We start from the raw sequence: 6,690 nt of genomic DNA on the forward strand, positions 1-6,690 counted from the left end.
GGTTCCAAGATTGAGACTTGGATTCATAAACACAATCTTGTGTATGTGGACAATGACATTGACACTTCACTGAAAAGAAAAGAGTACTATCTTTGCATTAAGAAAAGGAAGCAAGTACAATGCTTTATAGGAAAGTAGGAAACTGCAGTAAGCACCATTGTGCATATGGGATAAGTTAGCCTGCATATCCTTGACCCTGAGGCTCCATACAAAGAGGCTTTTTAGTGAGTGTGATTGCTGATTCTCAACACCCCTCCTCAATCACAACTAGAAAGGCACAAAGTGTGTAGAGGCTGTAATGAGAACCACCTGCAAAGTGTGGGCATACCACAAACATGGCAAAACACTAGAGGCTATCGCAGAAAAGGCTAAGTGTGGGTACCATAAACATGGTGGACATCCAGAGGCTGTAACAGGGGCCTCACAAAGTGTACAAGGACTGTAATGCCAAGTTACATAAGGAGTTTACAAAGCTTATGGCAGGAAGCATTAGGGCAAGGAAGTACAAGGCTTTTAAAACAGTCTTTCAGAATTATGAGAGTACAAGGACTGATGAGTCTTGTCCTTCCGATCCTGGTGGTCTTCATCTTCATCTTCTTCTTCCTTTGCTCCATTTTCTTCTTCTTCTTTGACTGCGACTAGATAGGCCTTTTGGGATCTCTTTCTTGTGTGGCAGAACTTCTCGGTGTGTCCGGTCCTTTTGCAGAAGTCACAGAAGAGCTGATCCTTCTTGCCTTTGTACATGTTGCCAACATATAATGCATGCTCATCTCTAGAGGTACTTGGTTCTTCCTTAGTTTTTAGCTTCTTTTCCTCTTCTAATAGTGATGCCTGGATATCAACAAGTTCAGGATTTGGCATGTTGATTAAAGTTGTTGATACATTATTATATTCAGGAGGCAAACTCTTAAGTAGAACACCGATGCAAACATCTTCATCCATTTTAATGTTGATTCTTGCAAGTTGGGTTAGGAGTCCTTCCATGTAATTGAGATGTGTGGCAAGTGATGTGCTGGACTTCATTTCAAACCTGAAGAACTCAATCAGGAGACCATACTTTGATGATTTAGATTGTGCACCGAACAGGGTGTCAAGTCTTTTCCATGTATCCTCTGAGGTCTCACAGTTATCCACATGGTGGATATAACTGTTGTCTAGCTCCAATTTGATAATGGCCTGGGCTCTGTCATCATTCTTTTGCCAAGTAGTTGCAAGGTCCGCGTCCCGAGGTTTCTTCTCTTTGCCATTTGTGGTGGCCCAGAGACCCTTTTTCATCAAGATGAGCTTGATGCGGGTTTGCTAGGTATGAAACCCGACTCCTTTGAATCGAGCATTTGGAGAGTCTTTTCCCATGTTGAGGTTGCAAGATCGGTAGCAAATCAACACCATAATTCTGAGATTTTATCAGTAGAAGAGCAGAATGCAGTGTGTCAAGAGACACAGTTAGTGACAGTGTGAAAACACACTATGTCAGTGTTGATGTTGAGCTTGATTCTTCTTGTTCGAGATTCTTTTGGTCGTTCTTCAATCTTCTCAGGTCCTTCCCCTCCTTGATTTGATGCTAGGTCAATGGATTAGAGTGACAGAGACTTGGGTTGAGTGTCAGGAGAAAGAAAAAACTGAGAAAAAAAACTTGAGAAATTTTGGCTATGGTGGAATTAGGGTTTCTAAGACAGGGGCCTGGTTTTTTCAACATTGCAGGAGCTATACTTGATCATTTTCAAAAAATTTTACATGCCTAGGAAGCTGACTTCATGGGCTATCAAATCCCCATGATAATCGTCAAGATCGTGGACTGTATGCAACACGCAGGCAGGTCGAACGAATTCGGCGCAGTTTAGGATAGATTTCCACAATGCTGGGGTCAGGGCGCAGTAATGTAGTTGATTTTCATGCCAAGATGAAGCGCCTTGAGTAGAGGAACAACTCCCTAGAAGAAATCGTGGGCTAAGATGGCCTGTAGAGTAAGATATAGAAGCTCCAAGTGTTGTATGTCCTATCTGGCTATGGCAGACACAGAGCAGAGATTGACAGTTTAAGCAATGTTGAGCTACAGATGGTCAAATGTCCTAGATTAATGTGATATAGGGAAGCTTTGTGAGTTAGGGAATATTTTTCTAGAAGGAAGCTCCAAGAGATTTGACCTGTGGAGTGAGATATAAGCAGCTCAATCTGACAGGGTGCTGCTGGCTATGGCTGCCATGGAAGCTTCAGTGAGAGTAGAGTTGGGAGATGAAGTCATGAGCTGACATTGAGCTAGACTGAGGTTGAGAGGAATCAAGAGAGGCTAGAGAAGCAATGCCATGCCCGACTGGGCTCTGATACCATGTGAGAAATGCGAGATCTAGAGCATGGCAAAACCGGAAGCTATGGAGGATGAAATGAGAAGTGTGGACTCATGATGGAGAAGATAAAGGCACTGTTTGTTACACAAGTGAATTAGGTTCCAAGATTGAGACTTGGACTCATAAACACAATCTTGTGTATGTGGACAATGACATTGACACTTCACTGAAAAGAAAAGAGTACTATCATTGCATTAAGAAAAGGAAGCAAGTACAATGCTTTATAGGAAAGTAGGAAACTGCAATAAGCACCATTGTGCATATGGGATAAGTTAGCCTACATATCCTTGACCCTGAGGCTCCATACAAAGAGGCTGTTTAGTGAGTGTGATTGCTGATTCTCAACACAAGTGTAGTGAGCTTACCTTCATGCTCAATCAACCTGCCTCCTCCCTCAAGCACTCCAGTAGCTCCATGATCCAAGGTGCAAGCTCAAGCAAGCTTGATCCTCAAGCTCCAAGCTCCATGCTCCATTGCCGTGCATGCACGAGAAGAGAATTGAAGATAAGAGAATAGAAGAAGAATAAGAAGATAGGAGAAGATGGAGAGCTTCTCCACCATGGTTACTCACCCTCACACACCCGCTTCCTTGCTCTCTCAAAATCCCTCTCTCACACCCAAGCACAAGCAAGAAAGAAAAAAAAAGAGAAGAAGAAGAGAAGAGCTAGTTATGGCCACACACAAGAATGAGCTTCTTTATTCACTTTTCACCTTTTATACAAGCCCTAATCTCCTTTGAGCACCCATCCCTTTTTTACATGTCGACTCGTCATTTTAGCCTAGGTCCTCTTTTTCTATTCCCTTTCCATTTACATTTATAAATTGCACAGGAGGGAGCCTGGCACTCTTTTACAAAAATTTAGGGTGCGCCTTTGCATTTAAAATGCGGCTTTCCTCTTTTGTGCTTGCCCTCAACTTTTAAGATTGCCCTTGTGCTTTTGGCCTTTTTTCCTCCTATTTCTTCAGTCGTGCGAGCCACCCTTTTTCACTTTTCTCTCTATCTTTTTAATTTTCTTTACACTGGTGTTAACAAATCTGTAAATGGATGCAATATGGCAATTATCTTATCATTATAATATTAAACATACTCAATTTCTAAAAAGGCCTTCAAAATGGCATATACAAAGAAGGTGTTTATTATCCCTAATTATTAAAAGAAAATTTAAACATGATACTTTTGACCATGTGACCAAAACTATGTTGCATATAAGTGACACATGACAATTTAATTGAGATAAGTTATACTCTATTTGGATAAGTTTTCATAATTTCTTCTTAAGGACTAACCATTCTATTTTTGCACTAGTAATATCCCATAGATATTTAAACTCATGAATTGTAACAAGGATTTTACCTTACTATTCCATATACACACCTGAAAAGATACATTGGAGGTGAAATCTTTGTTGCAATATTTGCTATAGATAAAACTCCTTTGGAAGGTGCAATGAATCTTTTTTGGGGTGTGCAATATATAGTTGGCTCTCTTAACCTAAGGTACATGCATAGACATACACTAGTGATGTAGTAAAAGAGGTTATAAGATATAAGGGATTTGACCATGTGGACAAATCTAACCAAAACTAACATGACAAGATCATTACACAAAACATATAAGAGTTTAATTGAAATAAGATCTAAAAAATACTTAAGTAAATTTTGCATAGCTAGCTCAAACTTTTCATTATGATAAGTATTCTTACACACTAGATTACAATTAAACAGTTATCCTTACAAAGAATGATAAATTTTAATGAGATCTTTAATACTATTTTAGCAAAAAATTTACTTAAATATATATTTTAAACCAAACATGCTTGGTACCTTTTGTAAAAAATTAAAAAACTAAAGACATACTTTCTTTAAGTAATATCACCAAAGAAAGAAAATATTGCAAATGCTAATGGAAGTAAATTCTCAAGAAAAAAATCAAAATTACATCAACGTGTCTTCCTTGATGAGAGGAGAAGGAACGAAGTTTAAATACCTGAAGTAGCCTTTAATTTCTCTTTCATAATTAGACTTGCTATATCTTGGCTTGATTCTTCTATGCCCTCGGGTTGTACTTCAAAAACTTGAACTTTAGTAGGAGGAACCTCTTGTGAGTTTGAATTTTGTTTGGCACTCTCATGGACCTTCCACAATTGCGCTTCGACCTCTCTTTGCTCTTGAATGTTGCAAACCACTGCAATAGTCTTCATATGATTTACCAATGCCACCTTAGATGCAAGTCTAATTGCATATACATCAAATACAACCTCATGAGCATCATTGAATGCTTTGATTGTAGTTTCCATCACTTTAATTTTCTTTCTCAAAATGGCCTTTGCAATCCTTTGTTCTTCTTCAAGATCTTCATCATTGCACTCCTTGTGCAAGCCTTCAAAGTCCAAAATGGAAGGCTTGTTGACATTGTTTATATATCACTCAAAATTGATGAAGCTTTTCTCCATGGTCACTAATGTCAAAACCACAAAAGAATCTATAGATCCAAAAGCAAAGGTTTTATCCATTGGTAGGAACTCAACACTACCAACTAGCATGTGATACTTGCAAGAAATGCTTTCAAGAGCATTTTCCAAAGCTACCATTTTCTTTCGATCAAGAAATGATAACAACATGAATTTTTTAGGTTCACATGTCATTTGTAGTAGAGTGGATACAACCTTTCCAAACTTTATAGAGTCCCATTTCATTCCCTCAACTCCATGTGATGCATCTAGAACAACAACCGCGATGGTAATTGGATCTTTGTAAACATTATGTATAAGATCAAAGGTTTCTAGATTGCATCGGACAACATATACACGCCAAGGGGAAGTAGGGGAGGATTGAAGAGGATTTTGCTTTTTTCCAATGAGGAAGTTCACAATATCTTTTGCTCCATTTGGTAGGGACCCTGCATCAACTCCACTTGTGAGCTTCTTTGATACCCAATCATTGCAATTGCCTAAAATATTTGTGTAGACTTCATCATTGATATTATAATCATCAACAAGCTCTTCCCAAGTCTTCATCACAGTGCTACTTTCTAGAATTGAGGCATTGAAAAGAGTGACTAATTCCTCCTTTAGGACCCTATCTTGCTTGATTTTCTTAGTCCTTGTTTCCATGCCAATCATATCTTCCTTATCCCATTTGTTTCTAAGAAAAATGATATGACCTTCATTGATCTCCTCTTGTAGTGTAAGGATGTCTCCATCCTTTAAACCCATAAGGCAACAAAATGCAGCAGGAGAAGGTTGCCTTACCTTTTATCTCGAACTCTTCTCTTGGGATATAAGCTCTCCTCTAGAGTATATCTTCATGATTTTGATCCAACTATCAAAAATTTCTTGGGAGCTAACAATCATATGGCAATCTCTAGATGCACAATTTACTCCAATGTATGCCACAAATCTTTGCAAAAAAAAAGATCAAAATAGTGAGCATAGAACAAAAGAAAGAGCATCACATCAATCTTCACAAATCTTCACAAAAAGAAAGAGCATCACACAAATCTTCACAAAAAGAAAAGGTAATCTTATATGTGATTACCTGCCATGGTTCTCTTTGAGAGCTTGTCTTAGAAAGCCCTTGTTGGGGTTTTGGTGGAGAACCAAATACTAGCCACTTATCTCTTAATTATTGAAGTTGCTCAACATAAGGGGCATTCTTCATAGCATTACGTGATTCCATATTTGTCATTTGTGAAAGCTCAATGAACATTTTCGCATAACAATCAACTAATATTCTACCATTTCTCGTGGTGTATAAATGCTTGGTTGCTAGACAATGTGTTGCATTACTCTCAATATATATATTTGTTACATGAATTGAGTGAATCCCTGATATAATCCAATAACTATAAGTGTCCAACTTATTAGCATCCACCTCTTCACGATGCATGGATCTCTTCTCATTGTTGTCTTGTAGAAAAGGCATAAGATATGTTGTTGTTGCTGAATTCATGGGATTCTTTATGAAAGATGTGGTAAGCTTCTCTACATAATCCCAACACAGTGACCTATAAGCATACAAAGGAGGTGCCTCATAGCACCTATCAACGAGAATAGGAAATTGTGTTGTTGGACCAAATGGAAAGAATTTTTCAAACATGTGAAATCTTGATTCTTCCTTCTTTCCCTTCTTCTTAACTATCTCAAGAAAATCGAATGTTCCTTCTACTCCCTTGACCTTAAGAGAAATTATTGGCTTTGTAGGTGTAACTTCTAGCATGGAAGGTAAAGTGGCATCATTCTTAGTAGTGTTAGTAGCCATACTAACAACAAGAGCTTGTGACAAGGAACTTTGTTGAGGTGATTTTGACTTTGAGCTTGTGGGATTCCGTGAATTATTTTCTTCT

At 38.3% G+C, this 6,690-nt stretch overlaps 1 pseudogene; it reads right to left on the minus strand.

Annotated features, from left to right (window-relative positions):
• Window positions 1-4,324: 4,324 nt before the first annotated feature.
• LOC148018776 (uncharacterized) lies at window positions 4,325-5,698 on the minus strand (annotated as a pseudogene).
• Window positions 5,699-6,690: the final 992 nt, after the last annotated feature.

The sequence above is a fragment of the Lygodium microphyllum genome, chromosome 20, assembly GCF_053477565.2.
Source record: "Lygodium microphyllum isolate KBCC chromosome 20, Lygodium_microphyllum_v1.1.10, whole genome shotgun sequence".
NCBI lineage: Eukaryota > Viridiplantae > Streptophyta > Polypodiopsida > Schizaeales > Lygodiaceae > Lygodium > Lygodium microphyllum.